At 32.0% G+C, this 26085-nt stretch overlaps 1 protein-coding gene across 3 annotated transcripts in view; it reads left to right on the top strand.

The window, feature by feature from the left end:
* Window positions 1–26085, top strand: part of LOC114331115 (uncharacterized) — a 276343-nt gene that overhangs the window by 103404 nt on the left and 146854 nt on the right. The window lies entirely within an intron of this gene.

Genomic DNA, 26085 nt, shown 5'->3' with positions numbered 1-26085 from the left:
AAAGGACGTTCATATTTATTCAACACGTAAGTACGTCCAACGTCGGACGTCCGAAGGACGTTCATTTATAGTCCATCCGCATTAGGACTAAAACTGGACCTATTTTGGGCACACGTACGCTCAACTTCAAAAAGATGCTCTCAATATTCATCTGTAGTAAGGATACATTGATAAAAATTATATTTTTGCTTATTAGAATTAACCACCAAACTTCTATCATCTTGGTAACGGGAATAATAAAACATTATAAAGTCCACTTTACATCAACAATAATTGAACAAGAAATTGACGACAAGTTATTCAAGGTCAAATTTGGCTTATACAAAACACAATTCTACTTCCAATTTTGCCGTGAATAAACAGAAAATAAAGAAATTTGACAAAATAAAACATATCCAATTGTTCTATTTCATCAAATTCCTTCATTTTCTTTTACAAATCATACATTTTGTACTCGTCAAATTTGGCCTTGAATAACTTATTTCAATTTCTTGTTCAATTTATTGTTGATGTAGAGTGGACATAACGAATAATTTACCGATCAGATTTTCACACTTTACATAAAAACAAAAACATGTATTAGATATTAAACTACATATACAGTTTTGAATTAAATATGATTTATAATCTTTTCCATTTAAACTATTTTATTAACATAATTAAGTTAATATTTTATTAAATAATTTTGCTGTTTAATCCCCTTATTGGTAGAATATGTCCAATATGGACGATTGGAAAAGGTCCGTATTTCGTCCGAGTACGGACGTCCAAAGGACGTTCATATTTATTCCACCCGAAGGACGTCCAACACCGGACGTCCGAAGGACGTACATATTTAGTCCACCCGAAGGACGTCCAACGCCGGACGTCCAAAGGACGTACATATTTAGTCCACCTGAAGGACGTCCAACGCCGGACGTGCAAAGGACGTACATATTTAGTACACCCGAAGTACGTCCAGCGTCGGACGTCCAAAGGACGTCCGTTTATGGTCCATGGACGTTAGGACCAAAAATTGACCTATTTTGGACGTCCAAAGGACGTCGTGTGCTATTAGGGTATTAAATATAACAAAAGTATATAAAATTCGGATTTCCGGGTAAAACATCCTTCGTCATTTTAACATCCTACAATCATTTCATAACGGCGGCGTATTATCCTATAAGTACTTTGTGTAGAGATCGTTTATTTTCTAAGAAAAAATGAAAGGCGGTTAATGAGCTGTCTCTCTTGGTTCTCGAATTAATACAGACCACAGCCTGTGCGTGGAAATATTTTGTCGAATTAAAAAATTTAAATTTTGTTTTGGACTAATGAAATAAAACATTTTAGTAGTTCCAAAATGACACAAAATCTAGGCATCGGATAAAAAAGTTTATTTTAAGAAAGTGTATTTTTTTGTTCTTCTTAATGGCGGTACAGGCTCGTTTTTTTAATATTGTATTTAATTACAGAATAATTTTCAAATATTACCTAATATATTTTTCAAATTGGGCTCTGTACCGCCATTCTTTATTATATTACGGATACGTGTGCCAAATATCTTGAAAAAATATTCAAAATTACAGCCGCAATCTTGGAACGCGTTTTGGCTACCTGTTGATCGCTACTGTATCACCTTAAACAATTTTTTAAACAAATTCACAAAAATAATTTTTTCATTACGAACGATTTTTTAGATAAGTTGGGTTATTCTGAGCAAAAAAGGTATCTTGAGATTTTTCTCTAAAATTGATTTTTGTCTAGTTATATGGCCATTTTCGCATTTTTCAGGTTTTAAATCGCGTATAAATCGACAACAATCAATTTTAGAGAAAATTGACAAGAGACCTTTTTTGTTCAGAATGTCCAAAATTATCTAAAAAAAAATTGTTCAAAGTGAAAAAATTATTTTTGTGGATTTGTTTAAAAAATTGTTTAAACAATTTTTCGACCACGGCACCTTGTGAATATGTTATAAGGACCTCTTTTTGAGTAAGTTTGTGCAAAAAAATCGAATCGGAATAATTTCACTAACAGGGGCGACGATAAATCCGGGACTATAGCGCTAATTATTAATAATTAAAAATAACAGCTTTGTAATAAAATAATGACAAAAATCTCTTAAGGACCTTGAAGCAAGGGTTTGAAACTTGATCTGCTCACTTTTTAATTTCATAATAATAACTTTTAATCGAGTTATTAAGACTTAAAAATGGCCATTTTCGCATTTTTCAAATTTTTAATCGCATATAACTCGACAACAATCAATTTTAAACAAAAATGGCAAGACACCTTTTTTGCCCAGAATGACACAAGTTATCTAAAAAAAATTGTTCGAAATGAAAAAATTGTTTTTGTGAATTTGTTTCAAAAAAATTTTTTAAACAATTTTTCGACCAATGCACCGCCCGGCACCCTTTGGATATGTTATAAGGACCTCTTTTTGAGTAAGTTTGTGCAAAAAAATCGAATCGGAATAATTTCGCTAGCGGGGGCGACGATACTGCCCGGTCTACTTTTGATGCTGATGGTGATAGAATAGATACTTTTTATATAACAAAAATAAAACTTTTTTTAAACTCTTTAAAAAATTTGTGGCGGGTTTTCCCCGAAAAGTGCGTTATTTTTTGGACATTTTACGTTGAACTAGTCGATTTGGAATTTGACGAATAAGAACCAACTTTTGATTAGCTCCAACTCTGTTTTTATTCTGTGTCCAGACTTCATACATACATCATTTTTTTTACTGTTTTATAAGCTTTATATTTGCTAGGAATAGTTTTTCGATCAAATACTTACTTTTTGATTTATTTGCGAAAAACCATCTAAAAACAAAAGTTACAAGGAATTTAATTAGTTTATCCACTTACGGACTTATTTGGACCTATATTTTTTCACACTCGAGAAGGGGGTGGTACTCATCCCCAGAAAAAAAGCACACACTGGCACTCTGATGTTCATTTCGCGAAATATCGCAGGGTTCGTATTTAAAATTTTTAATTTACTCCTCACCCCTTTCCGTGGGGGTTCGTTTTTGGTATCATTCGATAGACTTTTGAAAAATATTGAACACGCATTTTTTAGTTTTTCGATCTGACGTTCATTTCGCGAAATATTCGCTTTTTTGTGAAACTTTGTGACTCGCCCATCATTTCTTCAGATTTGGGAACACTTAATAATCGGAGGGGGCCAAGTCAGGAGAGTAAGCCGCATGAGAAAGTAATTAGAACCCCAACTCGAATTTTTGCTACTGTCACAACGCTCTTGTGAGTCGATGTATTGTCTTAGGTCTTGAGAACACTTTTTTCTTCTGCTTATGGAGTCGTTTTTCATTCATCACATACCGGAACTCACCACATAAATTTTGAAGACCCTGACATCAAAACTGTATTAAATTATATGTGATCTAAGTAAGTTAATGAAAAGTCAGAATAGATAGAGTAGAACACTTATAAAAAAATTGTAACAAGCAATTGGACATCGTAAGTTCTAATTTTTCACAAAAAGTGACCGGAAGTTGAACCGGCAGTCGATATTTGAACCCTTCGTGTAACTTTCTGTCAGCTGATATGACGGATGAATTTTGTTCACCTACAGATATGGACGAACAGACAGGCATGAAACCGGAAGTATGTATTTGTTCTGGTCTTTCTTAGTCGTGTTGACCAATAGTTTGTACTATTTCGACGAATTTAAAACAGTACTTTCGGTTGCAACTCTGGAACAGGCAGTCCGAGGTCAAACTTCTCACATGTAATATCATATTTTGGTTATAGGCTTTCATTTGACACCTTATTTGTCATTCTTTCTGTCCTACTAATAGACGAGTTGTGTTTATTGACGGACAGACATGGATAATTCTAGGTTTTCACATTTAATGATAAAAACAATAATTATACAATTCAGTTAACCTGACTATATCATTGTGATAATGACTTCTTATCTAAAAGTGACAACGGCAATAATTGCCGTTGTAATAATTATTATTCCATTCACTCACGATAAAATATCGCAAAACCTCCAGATTTTAAAGAACCGCTTGGATTGACATAAAATTTGGCACACACGTAGCTAAAATGCCAAAGAAAAAAGTGAGATTATGCCGATATGTTCTCTTGTCCTGGATGTGACTTTCACCCCTTCTTGGAGGTGAAAAAACATACGTGCAAAATAAGTCCGGAAGTGGATAAACTGACTAATTCTAATTCTAAGCAAATTTTGTTCTATAAAAGTTTTAGGTCAATACTTTTCGAGGTATGTGCGAGTGAATATGTTTATTTTTCATAGAAAAACACGCTTTGGACGGATTTTCGCAAATAACTCAAAAAGTAAGTATGTACATATTTTATCGAAGAAAATATTCCTAGCAATAATATAGCTTATGAAAAAGAGGTGTCAGTATAAGGTCTGTAGACCCAGTAGAAGCAGGGTTGCAGCTAATGAAAAATAGGTTCTTATTCGTCAAATACCAAATCGAATATTTCAACGTAAAATAACCAAAAAAATAAAGCACTTTTCGGGAAACACTCATCATAACTCTTTTAAAGTGTTTAAAAAAAATTTTTTTTGGTGTTTTTAAAACAGTTTCTAGCGTGAAAAGTAAGCAAGTTACGCTGAAAATAAAATCGTTCCCTTTTTTTTTTGGCAAAAGAAAGTCATGAAAATTAATTGTTACCGCTTCACACGTTACTTTAGATAAATGTATTGTTTATACAGGGTGTCTCCGAAAATAGTGCGTTCCTTTAAGGTGTGGATATAATACACAAGTTAGAACAAAAAGGTGTTGTAACATTTTTTCCTAAAGTTAACCGTTTCAACAAAAATTACGTTGTTCTCCATAAGAGTAAATTTTTATTTTCATAAATTTATATGACCTGGCAACATGGCGTAGAAGAACCTGTGACTGTGAAATTTAATCTAATGGGACCCCTTGTTTATTTACTAATTGAGTATCAATTTGCATATCAAAATGTATTTTCGTTTTTTGGTCAAACGGCTGAATTTAGAATAAAATGTTATAAGACTTTTTTGCTCTACATTGTGCTTTCTATCTATACCTTTAAGGAACGCACTATTTTCGGGGAAACCCTGTATATGATCTGTAAGTTGCATTGGTTCAAAATGCTTATTTTTGAAAGGGGTTTTGTTGAAAGGCCTCGAACGAATCACTAGTCACGAGTATGTATATGCAAATTTTGAACAGCCATATCTTAACCAATTTTTGTCTTCCAGAAAATCAAAAAATTCCAAATATTTAAAAAAGCAACACCTACATTTTTTACTCTTTAAGATATTTGGTATCACTAATAATTTTTAAGTTATTTTGACAAAAGTCTTTTTTTCAAAATTAAAGATTTAAAAAAATTTACTTTAAAACCAAATTTTTCCACAAATAAGCACTTTGAACTGATGAAACTTACAAACACAAACAATACATAAAGTTACTTGTGAAGTGGTAACGATTAATTCCATTTGGGCTGTTAATTAGAGGGAGTTTTTAGAATATTTTTAACCAAAAAAAAAGGAACAACTGTATTTTGAGCGTAACCTGCTTACTCTTGCTGCTGGAAACTTAAAAAACAAATAAAAATAAACGTTTTCTTAAACACTTTAAGAAAGTTGTAATAAGTTTTCCCAGAAAAGTGTTTCATTTTTTTTATTTCACGTTAAAATATTCGATTTGGAATTTGAGATATAAGAGCTTATTTTTCACTATAGTCTGTTTTTAAACAAGAGGAGTCATTCAAATTTCCCGCGCCGTACACCTTGTTTGTAATTGGTACAACCTCAGGCAATTTTACTCATATCAAATTTTGACACTATTGGCATTTCATAGGTTAGTTTATTTATTTTATCAGCAATTTTTGTATTTTCTGCGTTCTTCCTTTTATTTTTAGATTTTTAGTCAAGATTACCGTCAAAGGCCGATATGATCAACCAAAAAAGAAGATTTATCTGATGATATTTCTAGTGACTTTCTTGGGTGTGAATCTGCCATTTAGTTTACCTACTCCTCTTGGTTTTAAAACAAAGCTTAGCAATAACTCTGCTTCTACTGGGTCTACAGACCTGACACATATACCATTTTTTCACTTTTTTATAAGCTATATTTACTATTTGCTAATTTTTTTTCAATAAAGTACCTACTTTTTGAGTTATTTGCGAAAAACCGTATAAAAACGTTTTTTTTTTTGTTGAAAAATGAACATATTCACTCGCAAATATCTCTAAAAGTATTGACTTAGTGAAAAACGCTATAAAATAGAAGTTGCTTAGAATTAGTCAGTTTATCCAATTCCGGACTTATTTGAACGTATTTGTTTTCATACCCTATAACCGACGAAACTCACCTCCAGATCAAAAGCACATATCGGCACAATATCACTTTTTTTCTTTAACATATTAGCTATAGGTACGTGTCCCAAATTTTATGTCAAACCAAGCGTTTCTTCAAAATTCTGACCAAAAACCCTAAGTAAATTAAACGAAAATATAAAATGAATTTTTCAAACAAATATTTTAAGTCGGTATGAGAAATTTTAATTTAACAGATGAAATCAAATAAACACAATTCAACTCGTAAAATATTTAGACCCTTGCTTGGTAATCCAGCTGAACAGGTAAAGAACCTACCTTTTATGTAGTTTATAATCTGAGAGGATGGAATATTTTACCAAAATATTCCATCCTCTAAGTTTACAATAGACCTTTTCTACCTGTCCTCAAAAGATCGGTATTTTTAACTCGTGGCAACGTCGAAAAGCGGCAAAATGATGGGAAATACACATTTTTATGTGGTGGAAGTCAAAATGGTTATGAAGTGTAAAAATTTTTGTATATAATTTAAATTTTTAAAATTAAAATTTTAGAAAACTGAGAACGATACAGGGCGTTAAAAAATGCACTCAACAAACATACACGAATTAAAATTCGAAAATGATAGTATTTCTTGGTGATGCCAAATGACTGCAACATGAAAAGATGACATAATGATAGCGGGATGTATATATATATATATATATATATATATATATAAACTAAGATGGTTTAGATTTGATTACAGTACAGAGTCTCTACTATGTGCGTATACGCATTTCGGAAAAACCGTTGCCTCATCGGAGCACCTGGGTAGAGGCACTGAACTGCAATGAAATGAAATCCTTTTATCCTTTCGGTCTAATTATCAAAATAATTACCAAAGATGCTACTAGCACCATTTATGAATCGAAAGTCTAATAAGTGATTTTAGATTTCCCTTGTCAAGTATTTTGACACTCTGTTATGCTTTATTTTTCCAACTTAAAAAGCTCAGAGGATAATTAATTTCAAATTTTATTTATTTTTAATTCTTTTAAAACTTTGTTATCTTTAAAATTTCGAAAAATTGAGTAGAGAGACCGTACATGACAATTGATTGGATCTCTCGTCGCATGGAGAAGGATAAAATCACTAGTTTTCAATAAATGCTTAATTAAAAGCCAAAATATTATTACAGAATGGACTTTAGCAAAATATGAGCTCCATCTACAAAATAGGAGACAGAAACGTATGCGATAATTATAGAGGTATTAGCGTCACTAGCTCGACGGAAAAATGCGATGGTCAGGATGACCTGAACTGATGACACTTGGTCAAAATGGATGCAAATTGCCCAAGATAAAGTGACATAGAAGAAGGAAGACGAGGTTTATATCCAAGGATTGATGTTTAGGACTGATTAGATAGACAGATAGCTCGACGGAAAGCTTGTATGGCTGAATCCTCAAAAAAATGAATAGAGGCGGATTACCAAGAAATAGAAAAACAGAGCTGCTTATGTTGGTCCTATATGGACAGAATTTTGCTACCCACTGTGTCAACATAAATCTCGATAAAGCATTTCGAGAGCCTCCCGAAAAAAAAACGACACAGTACCTTTAAAATCTCTTTTGACAAGAACGATTCCAAAGAAATGTACCCATATCAAAGCTCTACACATCTTTAAGAATCCGCAGTGTGTTGCAAATATGAAATATTCCTTTTCGGAACTACTTCAGCTAAAAAATGGTCTTAAACAGGGATATTGCCTATCCCCTACTTTATTTAAAATATATATTTAAAAGGAATTACGAGATGTAGACTGTAGACAAAAATATTCAGGTATGGGAATCAAAGTCAATGAGAGCTACCTAACGACATTATTTGTCGCTGATTATCAAATAGTAATAGCCAACTATAAAGAAGATATTGATTACATGCTAAGGAAATTTGAAGATGTATACTAACAGACATAAATTAAACTAAATATAACCAAAACAGCATACTTACTAATAGGGGAAGAAAAAGAAGATCATGGATTGCAACTAATATAAATGCTTAGGCAGAACTTTACCTGATAAAGGTTCATCTGAATGTGATATCCTACGCAGAGTTTAACAGGTTATATATTATCTGTTCTGAATTTTTTACCGATGAGAGTGATCGTTTAAGAGGGAGCATAAGAAAATTAAAGCAACTGATCTACATTTTATGTTGTTTATTGGATTCTATGTTAAATATAATATTAATTAATTGTAATTTGAATTGATCAGAAACACAAATGAACGCAATAACATCAATTTAAGAATAGGTTGCATTATTTTTTGGACATAATGTACAGTTGAGACCGCGAGTCCCCGTGCGTCATTAATACCTGGCGAGATAAAACACATAATTTTTATTTAGCATCATTCTCTTCCACGCATGAAATTAATGACAAACCAGCTGCCACCTGTTATTACGTAAAAACACGTTATTTTTATGAACGATTTAGACTCAGTTCATTGAAAAGAGATAAGTACAAAGAAAGACGATTGGGGATGTCTTCACATATTTTAAATACAATTTCTGACGTTTTGGTTTGTTTACTTTTGTGGCTGTCAGCAGTGGCGGCTCGTACCACTTTAAGAAAGTAGTGCCAGAACTCGGGCAGCCGCCAAAATTTTTAGTGACGGATTCACTGTATTGTCAAAAAAGGTATACTTACAACAAAAACTGAAAACATATATGCGCCGATATTTTTATTTTATGTATCTTATGTTTATTGATCTGAGGTGCCAAGCAATTGTCCAACATTGATAAAAACAGTTCCGTAAATTAATTAATAATAAAAACCTTTTAACCTATCACCAGCATTTACTGCTGATAGTGCTTGAAGTTTGTTATTAAGATTTAGTCTCTATTTACCAATTTATAAAAATAATACTATTTCATTATTCACACACATGCACAAATTTTTGTAATGTCACTTTTAAAGTTTACGATATATGAAGTTCATTCTTCTATTTTTTGGTTGCAAAGTTTTTAATGCCTTTATTATTAAAATTATCAATATAATTTACAACATGCTTTTCTGCAGATAGCATACCTAAAGCACTATGTTTTAACATCGAAAAACAGCGTTCTGCTTCAGATGTTGATATAGGAATGGTAACTAAAATACTTAAAAGTTTAATAGTTTCTTCAAATGTGCTTTTTAAGCCTTCCCTCTACAATAAAACCGATAGCGAAACAGTCCCAGAGGTAGTACTTAATTCATCTCACCAATACAGTACCTACTTCTAATTCAGTTTTAAATCGAGTTTTGTTTAAAAATTAAAATTGTCTCAATGTTTCATTAAGAAATGATTCGGAGAACTGATGCTTATAAGCAGAAAACTTCTCCGACATAAATAAATTAGAAGCAACTAAATGTCCGGAGAAGGTAGACCTTTGAAAGATCTGGTACTTTGAATAATATGAACCTTTAAGTCGTTGTCTAATTCGGTGCTAAAATTGACCAGCTCCTTAAATATGCATCCATTTTCTGAATTATCTTTTTCGTCGTTACCTCTTAAAGCTAACTCGAAAGCTCCACAAAACCTTATAACATTTGTAGTTTTTTTTGAAATATTTAAAAAAAAAATATTCTTAAAAATTTAAATTTCTTAAAATTTTTTGAAGATACTAATCTTCATTGTCAATTAATAAATTAAACTTAAGAAATAATCAAAATATTATTTATACTACACACTACACCCACGATCATGATGCCCTAAAAGTGTAATAATAAATACAAAACTTGTTAACAGAAAATATACATAATAAAAGCGACAAACCAGTACGCAAAGAAACTCAACCTCGTGCCCGGCACAGAGATTCACATTTAAAGGTATACTAATAGTCCAATATAGCTCTTTCTCTGTCACTTAAATAGAATGCTCTTAAAATCTTTCTCTCTTTAGTCGTGTCAGTACTGACTTTGGCACGAAGGAGAGATTCTCCTGTCGAATAATCTCCGCTGTGGCAGGGATTGTATTAAGCCCATAGTTGCCAATTTTATATAATTTATGAAGATCAAAAGAAATATACACAAAAAAATTAACAGGAATTAAAAAGTTTTGAAGATAAAAAATATGTTTCTGCATAGTTAGCAAGGTAATGCCATGGCTCTATGGCACTACTTCACGGGCCGCCACTGGCTGTCAGTTTGTTGAATTTTTTGCTGTTATTTTGTCGAATTTTTGCATTTTGAAGTTTTTTATAGTATACAAACAGTTGTTTTCACAACTAATTTTATATTGGAGTTAGAAATTTTGTAATAAGTTTATATTATTTTACGATAAATTTTGACAACGTACAAAGCTAACCTCATTGTTGACACAGTTGAATGCTTGTGTTTAAGGTTCCGCCAAAGTGAATAAAATAACAAAAAGAAAATATGTTATTGAATTCTTTTATAAATTGTTTATTTATTTATTAATCAATGATAATAAAATAATTTATTAAGCTACTTCAAATGCAGCTGTAATTATGCACCAAAATTTTAAAGCAAAACAAAATTTGACATTCTATTTAATTGATAACGTCAAATTTTATACTATAATTCGTGATCGGAATAATATCCACTTGCCGTTGCGTTTAGTAAATTTCCTACTTATTTCGTATCTTTAAATGATGACGCATGGGTAAAGACTCGCGGACTCAACTGTACAGGGTTATTCACTCTATTTTGACCCCCCTGTAAACTGGTTTATTTACAGAATTAGAAAAAACTGTAAAATACAAAAGTTATTCTATTTTTAAATTATGATTTCTTGACATATATAGTGACGTAATCGACTATTTTTTTTTTAAAGAATAGGGGTCGTGTGGTAGCTCATTTGAAAGGATATTTAATTCTATATTCAGTAATATAAACATTAAAATAATTATTTATACAGAGTGTCCAAACATTTGTTTTTGTAAATTAGATTAATTCACACAAAAAAATAATGTATGTAATTTATTTAATTCAAAATACATTCTACTGCTGTCAGAAAATAGAAATAAATGTTTATTGTACAAATAAACATTATTTTTCACTTAAATTCAATGTTCAAGCTACCACCCACCTGACTCTTGACAGTTTGAACATTGAATTTAAGCAAAAAGCAATGTTTATTTGTGCAACAAACTTTGATTTCTGTTTTCTAATTCTGTAAATAAAGCAGAATACAGGGGGGTCAAAATATAGTGAATAACCCTGTACAGTAAAAAGTTCATTTTTTAAAATATTTGAAAATTAGATATTGCTGTATACTCTCTAATTTTTAAAAAATCAGATTATCATTTTACTCTCCTTCTTTTTAGGGTACTGTTCATTTCTACTTAAGCGTCAACCGTACACATTGTCTTGTCAGGTGAGCAAGCGATGCCACCTGACATTGCTATGTTAGATAGTGAGAATGTTAGATAGTCCAGAATATAAGTTTATTATTCTACTTTTAGTAGCATTACGAAGCATTTCATAGCTGTAGAATCCTGTCCATTGGCAAATATTATGCAGCCATGAAATCTTTTGACGTCCTACACCTGTCTCACATGTCAATTAAAGCTTACAAGTACATATTTGTAAATATGTCAACATTATTCTCAGTAATTAAAAACTTTTCTAAATCTCTGTGACTTCAGATAGGCTTGGTATATTCGACACTAGAAAGAATTCAGGTTCTTCTTCCTTGTTTCAAACTAGGGATAGTTTCATTTATTTTGTTGTATTTGTTCAATACAATCGTTACAATAAAATCCAACACAATACAATACAATCTTCAATACAATACAATCATTGATGGTCAATTCTCCATTTTCTTTTACATCATTACCAATTAAGGTAAATTGTTCCAAATCCACTAATATATTTTTGATGGTGGGAAATAATTGTGTAAGTGGAATATCATCCTCTTCTCCAAGTTCACTAGGGTCTATAATACATAAATCCGGCTTTAGCAAATCATTTTTTTATTGTTTTCGGCGACAAAGTACACCAAGTTACTGGAAAGTATAGTCTAAGAGCTAGAGGCGAGAAATCATCGTCATAAGTAATATGGAGTTTGGCATGTGAAATGTGTCTATTGTATGTTGATAATTATGACCCCTTTCAGGCTGACACCTCAGTGGATACAGGGAGTAGCAATAAGGGATGAAAGGGGAAAGTTAACGGAGTCATTAAAGGTTTTCACCTCCTATTTTGTTAAACCTCCATCGATTTACATGAAAATTGGTGAGTAGTTAGAGCATACCTCAAGAAATAAAACTGATATGGTGCCAACGTGCGCTTTTACCCTGGGGGTGGATGCCACCCCTTCTCAGAGGTGAAAACTATTGTATTAAAAATAACCCCACTAATCGATAGAGGGACAAATTTTAAGCAAAATTTATTACCCCTAATTATTAAAATAAAGCAATACTTTTTGAGTTATTAAAAATCAAAGATTTGAATTTTTCGTGAAATAAATGCATGATGTAAAGCGGTTTTTCGTAAATAATTCAAAAACTGTAAGTTTTATCAAAATAGTTATGATTGCCGAAATTGAAGATAATAAAAAATAAAAGAGATTTCTTATTCGAAAAACCTTTGAGAATTAATAAAATGTGAGTTATAGGTGATGGAATGTATATTTTTTTTTTCGGCTAGTACCCACATCTATGTATTCAAGCTCAAATAACGGGAAAACGGTGCATTTTATAAAATATATTTACTGAACATTTGTCAAAGTACTTAGAAATATGTATCAAATGAGCTCCCGGAAAAGTTGATACCATTAAACATTATGCTACAAACATTTTTCAAAGTTTAGGCTCCAAAAATTTGGAGCTTAATTATTATATTATTTATATAAGTTTTTAAAATTGTTTTAAGACATTTATATAAAATATAGCAAAAATGTGTTTGAATATTATGTCAAATGTGCCCATTATTGGACACCCTCAGTTTCTGTACATATTCAGTTTATACAGGGGCGGTTCTAGACCAAAAAAAGTGGGGGGCATGGGAACACAACCGGTGAATAAACAAGATAACGTGCCTTTTTAACGAAAATTATAGTACTTAAGTACTGTAAAAACTGTAGGGGGGGGGGCAGCTGCCCTCCTGCCCCTGGCTAGAACCGCCAATAAGTTTATATCGATAGAAAAAATTCAATTAAATATCGAAATAATATAAAAATAATATTTTAGTAACAGATAGCGTTCTGCTGGAAAATAGGCCTGAAAATGAACTTTTCTAAAACTAAATTTATGACTAATCTGATTCCTAGCGGGCAGCTGATTATACGCGAACAAGAAGTAGAACTAGTGGAAAAGTACATTTACTTGGGTCATGAAATTAGAATTGGCAGAGATAACCAAACATGCGAAATAAAAAGAAGATTAACTCTTGCTTGGGCAGCCTACGGAGCTCTGAGAGACATATTTAGGAGCAGTATACCGATCGGTTTAAAAAGACAAGTGTTTGACCAATGTGTGCTACCGGTAATGACATATGGAGCAGAGACACTGACTCTAACCAAGGCAACAGCGTCGAAAATGCGGGTTGCTCAAAGGCGCATGGAAAGATCCATGCTGGGCGTAACTCTACGGGATAAAATAAGAAATGAAGATCTCAGACAAAAAACCGGTATCGCAGATGTTGTAGAACGTATCACCAGGCTCAAATGGAACTGGGCAGGACACGTCGCCAGGCTGAAAGATTCAAGATGGGCACGAAAGCTGATGGAGTGGAGACCAAGAGAAGATAAACGAAGTAGAGGAAGGCCGCCTACACGATGGGCAGATGATATCAGGCGGATTAGTAAAAACTGGCAAAAATCAGCACAAAACCGTGAAGTGTGGAAACAATTGAGGGAGACCTATGTCCAGCAGTGGACGTGAATTGGTTGGATGATGATTTTAGTAACATACATATTATTTCAATAATATATTACTTCATATAAACTGTAAAAGAATTGAAATATCAAATAAATAAATATTACTTATTAATTTTAATGTAAGTAATGTTAAATGGCAGGTTAAAAATTTTTGGTGCTGTCTACCCAATAATTTATGTATTATGTATATTATATTGTATAATATACAGTGTGTCTACTTAAGTTGGACACATATATTACGGGACACTTTTTTATTTTTAATTTTACGAAATAAAGTTATAATTCATAAAAAGTTCTGCATCGTCTAAAACCTACGATTCAATCATCAGATAGCAAATTTTATCTATATTATAGGAGGTATTTTAAAAAATCTGAATTTCGCTCAAGATTAATGTACCTTTTTTTCACACTGTTGTAAATTATTGTTACTACGAAAAATTGTTTGGAATTAAAAACTGTGTTCTAATATATGCAATAGTTGTTATTATTATAATTAAATAATTAATAATTATTATAATAATGTAACTATTATCTACATTCTTCTAATAAAAAGGAAATATTTAATTTTTTTCTCAAATTAGAGATACCTACCAATCATCATTTTCATTTATAACTCTTTTATTATTAATTTTACGAACAAAAATTATTCTTCATAAAAAGATCTGCACGGTCTAAAATCCAAGATGCAATCATAAACATAAGATTATATAAAATTGTATCGATTTTAGTCGATGTGTAAAAAATGTGAATTTCGCTCAAGAAATTCGCTCAGTAAAGTGCCTTTATAGCTCACAATATTTAAATAGTAGGATATAATTGCACATTAAACATAATTTTTAATTCTAAACAGCTTTTCATAATAACAATTTTCCATATTAGAAATTTAAATACATAAAAAACAAAGTTTTCGTTATAATAATGCCTTGCATTTTTAACTTGTTATATTTAAATTGTAATAAAACGAACTTGATAATAAATTATAATAATAACTTCATTCCCGAAATTCCTTTAAAAATTATTGTGTTAACAAATTTCAAAATAAATATATAAATAGCGTATGTTTTAATTTTCACTTTTTCCTAAAAACTCGAAAGGGTTCTCTTATTTCCATCATCACTTGCTTAGCTTTGATGTTATAAACTTCATCTGGAGCCCACTTGATAGGTATTCTTGAGTACTTTGACAAGTGTTCAGTAAATATATTTTATAAAATGCGCCGTTTTCCCGTTATTTGAGCTTGAATACTTAGATTTGGGTACTAGCCGAAAAAAATATACATTCCATCACCTATAACTCACTATTTATTAATTCTCAAAGGTTTTTCGAATAATAAATCTCGTTTATTTTTTATTATCTTCAATTTTGGTAATCATAACTATTTTGATAAAACTTACAGTTTTTGAATTATTCACGAAAAACCGCTTTACATCATGCATTTATGTCACGAAAAATTCAAATCTTTGATCTTTAATAACTCAAAACGTATTGATTTATTTTAATAATTAGAAGTAACAAAATTTGCTTCAAATTTGTCCCTCTATCGATTAATGAGGTTATTTTGAATAAAATAGTTTTCACCCCCGAGAAGGGGTGGCATCCACCCCCAGGGTAAAAGCGCACGTTGGCACCATATCAGTTTTGTTTCTTGAGTTATGCTCTAACTACTCAGGTTAACAAAATAGAAGGTGAAAACATTTAATGACTGCACCAACTTTCCCCTTTCATCCCTTATTGCTACTTCCTGTATCCACTGAGGTGTCAGCCTGAAAGGAGTCATAGTTATCAATATACAATAGACACATTTCACATGCCAAACTCCATATTACTTATGACGATGATTTCTCGCCTCTAGCTCTCTGTCTAGTAGGTATATCAAGGCGTTGTGATTCAGTGAATTTGTACTCTACGAGCCCTCTAGTGGGAAAGTTTTGGCGTAGTTCTGATTTCTTTCATTATATATGGATTTTGGGCTGCTGAATCCGAATATGAGGTTTGCGGACAAAATTTCTTGCCGGAACATTGAAAAAATCGCGAAAAAAGCGAAAAATTTCAGCTTTTTTCCGCTTTTTTGCTCAAATCTCGAAAACTATTAACTTTTAGTAAATGGTCTGTTAGCAAAAATTAAAGTACTTAAAATTATCTACAAATATCACTGATTACTTTTTTTTTCAGACGAACCGTTCGGTCTAAAGTGCAAGTTGAAAATTGCCAATTTTTAACAGTCTCGGCAAAACCCACTTTTTACATTCCAAAACTTTAGTTTTTACATTCCAAAACTTTAGTTTTGTTAGAATATTGTCATTTGATAAATTTCTCCTAGTTTTCTGTAAAAATAATAAATGTTAGTTCATAATATGAATATGGTATGTCTCTTCTCACAGCTTCCATGAATCCATTCCATCCTAAAATACCGAGAATGTCTCTGCTTTTCCCTTACCTTAGAACCCAGAAGATCAGGCACAGATGGAGTCACAGTTTCACTTGGTGTGGATATTCATTTCGGATCTTGATTTCTGATAAAGCTTGAAGTTTTGTCCTTTCAAAATGTATTAGTTGAACAGCTCTCTGACTTCCATAAATCTCAGGTGCTGGTTTAGTTTTTAGCCGAGGAATGGATTGGTTAGGAGCTATTGCATTTTTTGGTGCAATACAAGAAATGCCACCCATGACGTAAAAAGTGTGGTATCCGTCGAATGTATGTACGTTAACCCTTTCTGTCCCAACGCTGCATATACATATGTTTTTGAAAAAGTGGGTCTGTATTCTCAGCCGCCGTATATATACGTTCAAGGTGTTATGGTCTCAATTTACCAAAGCCGAAAATATGCGTTGCTTATAAAATTTTAGACTCATTGGTGTCCCAGTGCGGTAGAAATATGTCCGAAAATGTTAGAGTATTGTTCCCAAAGCCTCAAAATATTGGCACCTAAGACAGGTCATGCGGACCCATTGCCGCTTATATTTGTTCACATATTTTAGATATATGCTTTATTGTAGCACTGGTGGTAACGCTTACAGGTAGCTGCTAGAAGGTGAAGCGTTTGTAGTCACAGAAAAGACCAAAAAAAAAAGAAGTCAATCGAGATACATGTGTGCAAGATGCGGAGTCGGTCTTTGCGTAGTGTCATGTTTTGAGGAGTACCACACAAAAAAAACTTTTAATGTTAATTTACATTACATTATTTTTTTAAGTTAGTTACATTTTTTCAAGTTGGTTAAAAAAACGCATTAAAAAACATGTTTTGGTCATTTATTTGTTTATTTATATGCGACGTATATATAAGGCAATGGGACTCTAAGCATGAAAAAACCTTTGGGATTAAGGGACCAACTTGCAAGTTAAGGCCTGGCATAGAAAGGGTTAAAATCAGCATTTTCGTACACCTGTTGTGTAAAGCACGGCTGGTCATTTTTCTGCGGATCGCCTGCGATTGCTGACACTTCCAGATAAGCAACGCGCTTGCTCAAAGTCTTGTAGCGGCAGTAAGGCCCAGATAATTGGTCTCACCATTCCTTGCAGGGTTGACCGTTTTCTCTACAAAAAGTACGGCTCAAGAAAATAGGTTGATGTAGTTTCCTCTTTGGGGTTTTGTTCATCCTATACAGAAGCTGTTCGCCTGGAAGTGTCAGTATTCTCAGGCGATCCGCAGAAAATTGACCTGCCGTGCTTTACACAGCAGGTGTACGATAACGCTGATTTTAACTTACATTCAATTGACGAATACCACACTGTTCACGTCATATGTGGCATTTCTTGTATTGTACCAAAACATGCAGTAGCTCCTAAGCAATCCATTCCTCGGATAAAAAAGAAACACGCGCCTGAGGTTTATGGAAGTCAGGGAGCTGTTCAACTAATTCATTTTAAAAGGACAAAACCTCAAGGTTTATTAGAAATCAAGATAACAGATCCGAAGGAAATGTTCACACCAACTGAAACTGTGACTCCATCTGTGCCTGATCTTCTGCGGCTCTAAGGGAAAAGCAGAGACATTCGCGGCCTCTTAGGACGGAATGGACTCATGGAAGCTGTCACAAACTAGGAGGAATTTATCAAATGACAGCATTCTAGTAAAAAATAAAGTTTTGGAATGTAAAAAGTGGGTTTTGCCGAGACCGTTAAAAATTGGCAATGTTCAACTTGTACTTTAGACCGAACGGTTCGTCTGAAAAAAAAAGTAATTAGTGATATTTGTAGATAATTTTAAGTACTTTAATTGTGAGTCCATATTAAATGTCCATGTCCATGTGAATATTTGTTGAAATTTAAATTTTTTAACTATTAAAAAACAAATTAAAACATTAAGCAACCTTAAATATGCATCCCAACTCAAAATAATAATAATAAATAGATAGTAATATTGTTCAAACCTACTCACATGCCGTTACAAGGGATGCGTTGCCACTTAGTTGTTATCATATTAATTCGTCCAACTTATGCCAATTGGTTTGCTGGGAGAGTTATACGGTAAACAGACATGTTACGCAGGTCAAAAAAAAGTAAAATTTAAAATAAAATAAAATAAAATAAAATAATAAAAAAAATTTTACTTTGTTTTGACCTGCGTAACATGTCTGTTTACCGTATAACTCTCCCAGCAAACCAATTGGCATAAGTTGGACGAATTAATATGATAACAACTAAGTGGCAACGCATCCCTTGTAACGGCATGTGAGTAGGTTTGAACAATATTACTATCTATTTATTATTATTATTTTGAGTTGGGATGCACATTTAAGGTTGCTTAATGTTTTAATTTGTTTTTTAATAGTTAAAAAATTTAAATTTCAACAGATATTCACAAACTGCATGCACCCATTTGCTCATATATGCTTATGAGCATTTTAACTCATAGGTGTGCATTTGTATGTATCAATATTCTGAAATGTTAACAGTTGCAAACCTTTATTTCAAAAAGTTTTTTCGAATTTGGCTTTCTATTAATATTTGTGCAACCAGATAATGTTCTAATTCTGGTTTTCTTTAATTGTAGCATTTAACTACTTGTAACGCCGACCTGAAGATGATCTGTATAATGTAGAGATCGAAACCGGTCGTCAAAGTATAATTAAATGATTGTGAGTAAGTCTGTGTTTCATTACTACTTTAATTTCTGTTAACAGACCATTTACTAAAAGTTAATAGTTTTCGAGATTTGAGCAAAAAAGCGGAAAAAAGCTGAAATTTTGTCCGCAAACCTCATATTCGGATTCAGCAGCCCAAAATCCATATATAATAAAAGAAATCAGAACTACCCCTAAACTTTCCCAGTCAAAACACAATTTTATTTAATCATTGGTTATGGTAACGTTTTTCTCTATTTCTTGAACGGGACAAGCCCTGTCTACACAAGTTAAAAGTCTCTTAATCAAGTAGAATCTATAGATCATTAATGGATAAAATTCTGGATAATGTCTTGGTCCAAGGGTTGGCAATGTTGGCAGAGTGAGATATAGCATACAGCTAGAAAAAAATATCAGTTTTCTATTCAACTTTTTTACCTTCGTGTTAAATTGGTGTAGCCATGTTGTCATACTTGCTGTTATCCATGCCTTTTTATTAGAAACTCATTAAAGAGACAACTTATCGATGAGTGCCCTTTGACACATTGAGGATTTTTACTTTTGTCAATGATAACTGGGTTACTCCTTTTGTTGGCATGGCCGCTTTATCCATTAGGCAATATAGGCAGTTGCCTAGGGCGGCAAATTATGAGAGGGCGGCAAAAACACTGTACAAAAAATGGTACATGTTTGAAGAGTGGCTACTATGGTTTGTTTTTAAACCAAGAGGAGTGATTCAAAACCGCGCTGTAATGCTTGTTTGTAATTGGTCCAACCGCAGGCAAGTTTACACCACTGTTATAAAATTTTGACACTAATGACATTTATCAAATCTTGACACAATTGGCATTTCATAGGTCAATTTAGTTAAATCGGCGATTTTTTGAGTTTTTTGCGTTATTCCTTTAATTTTTAGATTTTTAGTCTGCTTTTATATAAAAGCAGTTGGTTTTAGACCTCTTTAGCGACGTGTTAATATAATATAATATTTATGGATTACCGTCGAGGGCCGACATGATCAACAAAAAAAGAAGATATTTTGGTAATTTTTCTAGTAACTTTCTTGGGTGTGAATCTGTCTTTTTAGTTTACTCCTCCTGGTTAAAGAACAAACCATAGAGAATTGCCTAGGGCGTAAATTGACCTAAATGCGGCCCTGTTTGTTGGCAATAGACGATAGTAGAGACCCGTCTCGGCTGCATTAAACACATCTTTTGGGGCATACTGCTTTTCGACATTTATATCAGCGGATTTGCCACATATTGCCTTAAAAGTAATATCTTGTTGACGACGACGAAATCTTGCTAACCAATCATTTGATGCCTTAAAGTCACTTAGTCCTAGAAATTGCTCAACTTCGAGGGCTTCGGCTTGAATTATAGGCCCAGGCATTCGCAAGTTCATGTTTAAACCCTTACAAAACCAATTGATCCACAGCAAGTTCTTCAGTTTTAGTAAATTTTCTTTTGTGATCAGCGTTACCATCTTCTTGGAAAAAATTTCTTACTTCGTCTTGATTTTGTAGATTTTGTAGCAATATGAGCACTATGAGCAATATTGAAGCACCTTAGTCTTCCCTTCCATTTTTTATCTCAACTTCCTTGTACTTATGCCACTTTTTCTTTTTCGTTAATTATCTATCCATTTTTCGTTTAACCCGGTAGCCGGGAGTAGTCGCGCTCACTTCTGTAACGTGAATAGTCGTGTGTTAGGTTTCATCTCACAATACGAATGTAAATACGAATTTACAACAAATTTTTATTTTATAGTATTTTTATTTACTTGCTATGTTAGAAATATTATTTCTAACAATTATTAAAGCTAATTGGCTCTCCCCAAAGCCATCTATTCCACAAAAAGAAGAAGAAGAAGAAGAAAAAAAATACCTACGCATTACTACACCTTCCTCGAGGCACTTACGAATTTTTTTCAAAATTGCAAAATTTTTCATTAAGTTATCGCGAAAAAGAATAAAATGTGAGATTCTATTTAACGGCTCGACTACTCGCAGGTTAATAGAGAGGCGTTTACTTTTCCCAGCCATACTCGATAGTATTTACTGAAACAAATTAAATAATATTAATTAAATAATAAAAAAAAAACTGTCGACTATTGGGCTTCAAACAGAAAAAATCAATAAACAGTATAGACGAGCGGCACACCCCCAAAAAACGCTTATTTCTCGAGATACTGACCACGGAGAGGTAAATGGCCAATTTTAGTCATACTGTATGTTTTTGAAGGTGCTGAAAACGAAAATGAGGTTTATTTACTCGTAAAAAATAAAAATTTTATCTAAAAATAAAAAAAATTAAATAACTTTTTTTGTGTTTACCTCGCTAAAACTCTGTTCAATTTTAATATTTTTTTCTGAAATTTTTGTAGTATATAGTACTAACATTTCTGAAGAAAACGGTACCTGTTTCACAGCTTTCAGTCTTATTCTGATAAAGGTTATGAATTTTTGAAAATAAAACGTGCAGATTTATGCATTGCAAAGTTTAATCGCGAAAGTTAAGTGACGGAATTTGAAATTTAGCTTTTTATTCACATTTACGTTGAAATATAGAGTATAAAGAAGTTCTCTGGAAAGCTTTAGATCAAAATGTTTTATAGAAAAAAATAGTGCAACTTTTAATACTTACCGACATATCGAGTTACTAACCATGGGTGGTGAATAGCTAATTTTGGTATAACATTATGTTTTTGACGGTGTTGAAAACGAAAATGAAATTTATTCTAAAATTTAGGAGAGGGAATATTGTCAAAATCGTAATTTTACCCTAAAAATAAAATAAATGAAATCACCTTTTTTGCGTTTAGCTCGTTACAACTCTGTTCCATTTTAATAGTTTTTTCTTAGAAGTGTACAGTATATGTTAGTCACCTTATTATATATATATACATTAGCACTTCGAGCCAAGCAGGCTCATGGCTTAGTTTACAATCTTCCTCCATTCTTGCTTGTTCTTCGCTTTTTCTTTCCAATTGGTTGCATTGAGATACTTCAGGTCATCATTAACTTCATGGCTCCATCTGGTCCTAGGTCTTCCTTTTCTCTTTTTACCACCTATTGTAGCGCTTAACATGATTTTAGGCATTCTAACTTGGGCCATTCTTTGGACATGTCCTAGCCATCTAAGTCTTTGTGATCTTACAACTGCAATTATATTAGGCTCCTTATACAATTCTTCTAATTCCTTGTTTGTTCTTCGTGTCCACTGATTGTTGATTATTTTTCCCCCAAATATCCTTCTAAGTATTTTTCTTTCCCATACTTGTAACATTGATTGCTCGGTTTTTGTCATAGTCCAAGTTTCTGAGGCATACGTAACTATTGGTCGTATCACAGATCACAGTTTTATACGTTCTTAATTTAGCTGCTTTGGATATATTTTTGCTTCTGAGTATTCTATTAAGTGCATACATGCAACGATTCCCTGACATTAGTCTTTTGTATATTTCATCCCGGATGTTTGGTTTACTAGAAAATAAGGTCCCTAAATATTCAAATCTGTCTACCTTTTCAAATTTATACATTGTTCCTTCATTCGTTGTTATCATTAAATATTGCCCTTGTTCAAATTTTTTGTCGGTCCATTTCATATACTTAGTTTTTGTTTCATTTATATAAAGTCCTTTTTCTCGAGCTGCCTTTTCTAGTCGTTCTACTACCTCTTTTAATTGTTCCTTGCTTCTGGATAGAATTACTACATCATCCGCGAATGCCAAACATTGATGTTTTTTGTGATATATATGTCCTGATCTGTTAATATTAGCCTCTTTTATTATCATTTCCAATACTACATTAAATAGCAGTGATGACAACGGATCCCCTTGTCGTACTCCTTCTTTCACTTCGAAATTTTCTGTTAGTTTGTTATTTACTTTTACTTTATTTTCTGTTTTCGTAAGTGTAAGCTTTATCATTCTTATTATTTTTGGTGAAACTTCTGATTTTTTAACGCTTTATATATTTCTTTTCTTTTTATTCTATCAAAAGCTTGCTTAAAATCTAAGAAGAGTGCCATTGTTGGTTTATTATATTCATAGCTCTCAGCTTGTATTTCTCTTAAAGTAAAGATGTTGTCTATAGTACTTCTTCCTTTTCTAAAGCCACACTGGTATTCACCTATGCTATTGTTAAGACTTCTTGCTAGCTTGTTTTTGATGTGGACTGCTAATATCTTATATATTACATTTAATAGTGCCACGCCCCTATAATTTTGACATTCTGCTTTGTCCCCCTTTTTATAAAGAGGACATATCACTGCTTGCTTCCACTCCGTTGGTAGTTCTTCCTTTTCCCATATGTTTTTTAGTAATTTGTGTATTTTGTCTGTCAGCTGCGCTCCTCCATATTTTAACATTTCCGCTGTTATAGAATCACTTCCAGGACATTTATAGTTTTTTAGATTTTAATAATAATTTCAACTTCATTTAGGGATGGTGCTATATCTTCCGTACTGTCTCTTTGCAAATTCATTATTTCGTCTGTGTATCCTTCATTATCGTGATTTATGTGTTCTTCATTTCCATCATCTGTGTCTTCTTCATTGTGATTATTTGTGTACTCCCCGTTTAACAATTCATCAAAATATTGTTTCCATCGTTTTAATATTTCTTGGTCATCAAATATCATTTTTCCTTCTTTATCTTTGTAATATATGGGCTGTGGTTTATATTCTCTTTTTTGATTTTTAATGCCTTGATATAAATTTCTAATGTTAGTCACCTTGCTAAAGACAATGGTTCCTGCTTCAAGCTTTTACTCTTATCATAAAAAAAGGTATGACTTTTTTAAAGTAAAAGGTGTAGATTCGTAAATTGAAAAGTTTAATCGCAAAAGTTGACCTACAAAATTTGAAATTTAGATTTTTAATTACATTTCTCTTAAAACATAGAGTACAAAGAAGTCTCCTGGAAAGTTTTAGATCAAAATGTTTTACAGAAAACAAATGGTGCAACTTTTAACATCTACGTTATAAATCTTCAAAATAACGCTAATTTTTCGAGATACTGATCATGTGTGGTGAATGGCTAATTTTGGTCTTACTTTATGTTTTTGATGGTGCTGAAAACGAAAATGAAGTTTATTTTGAAGTTTAGGCGGGAAACATTGTCAAAATAGCAATTTTACCATAAAAATAAAAAAAAATTAAACCACGTTTTTCTTAAAATTTAAATTTGCATAATTTTTTTTCTACAACACATCTAGATCTAAATCTCCCCACAGAACTTCTATGGACTCTATAGTTTAACACGAATGTGATCAAATAGATACATTTTAAATTTTCTCGCTTCATTTTTGCGATTTAACTTTGCAATTCACGAATCTGCACCTTTTTTTAAAAAAATTATAACTTTTACGAAAAAAAAAAAGACTGAAAGTCTAACAGTTTTCGTAGTCTTCACAAAGGTGAGAAATATATGCTGTAAAAATTTCAGAAAAAAATATTAAAATGGAACAGAGTTGTATCGAGTTAAACGTAAAAAACATGATTTCATTTTTTTTAAGTTTTAGGTTAAAATTGAGATTTTGACAATGTTCCCTCACATAAAATTCAAAATACACCTCATTTTCATTTTCGGTACCATCCAAAATATAAAGTAAGACCAAAATTAGCCATTCACCGCCCATGGTCAGTATCTCGAAAAATAAGCGTTATTTTGGGGATGTATACCGTCTATATTAAAAGCTGCACCATTTTTTTTCCTAAAACATTTGCATCTAAAACTTTCCAGAAAACTTGTTTGTACTATATATTTTAAGATAAACGTGATTAAAAAATAAATTTCAAAGTTTGTCACTCAACTTTTGCGATTAACCTTTGCAATTCACGAATCTGCATCTTATAATTTAAAAATTAATAACTTTTACCAGAATAAGACTAAAAGCTTAAAACAGATACCATTCTCTTCAGAAAAGTGAGCAATGTATATATATATATATATATATATATATATATATATATAAATATATATATATATATATATATATATATATATATATATATATATATATATATATATATATATAAATATATATATATATATATATATACTGTACAAACTTTAGAAAAAATATTAAAATGGACCAGAGTTGTAGCGAGTTAAACGACAAAAAAACGTGATTTCATTTTTTTTTATTTTTAGGGTAAAATTGCAATTTTGACAATATTCCTCCACCTAAAATTTAAAATAAATTTCATTTTTGTTTTCAACATCACCAAAAACATAATGTAAGACCAAAATTAGCCATTCATCACCCATGGTCAGTGTCTCGAAAAATAAGCGTTATTTTGGGGATTTCTAATGTCGATATTAAAAATTGCACTATTTTTTTTTCTATAAAACGTTTTGATCTAAAACTTTTCAGAAAACTTGTTTGTACTATATATTTTAACATAAACGTGATTAGAAAGCTAAATTTTAAATTTTGTCACTTAGCTTTTGCGATTAAACTTTGCAACGCACAAATCTGCACCTTTTACTTTAAAAAAATTATAATCTTTATCAGAATTAGACTGAAACCTTGAAACAGGTTCATGTACCGTCGCGTCGTCTTTAGAAATGTTAGAACCATATACTGTACAAATTTCAGAAAAAAATAATAAAATGAATCAGAGTTGTAATATATATTTTTTTTATTTTTAGGGTATAATTCCGATTTTGACAATGTTCCCTTACATAAAATTCAAAATAAACCTCATTTTCGTTTTCAGCACCATCAAAAACCTACAGTATAACTAAAATTGGCCATTCACCTCTCCGTGGTCAGTACCTGGTCATTTTGGGGGTGCATGCCGCTCGCCTAGTAGGCAACACTAGTTAACCCATAAACGTTGAACTGAAT

The sequence above is a fragment of the Diabrotica virgifera genome, chromosome 4 (assembly GCF_917563875.1).
Source record: "Diabrotica virgifera virgifera chromosome 4, PGI_DIABVI_V3a".
In the NCBI taxonomy this organism is placed as follows: domain Eukaryota; kingdom Metazoa; phylum Arthropoda; class Insecta; order Coleoptera; family Chrysomelidae; genus Diabrotica; species Diabrotica virgifera.
The sequence above is the reverse complement of the archived record's forward strand: the minus strand, read 5'-3'. Positions and strand labels throughout refer to the sequence as shown.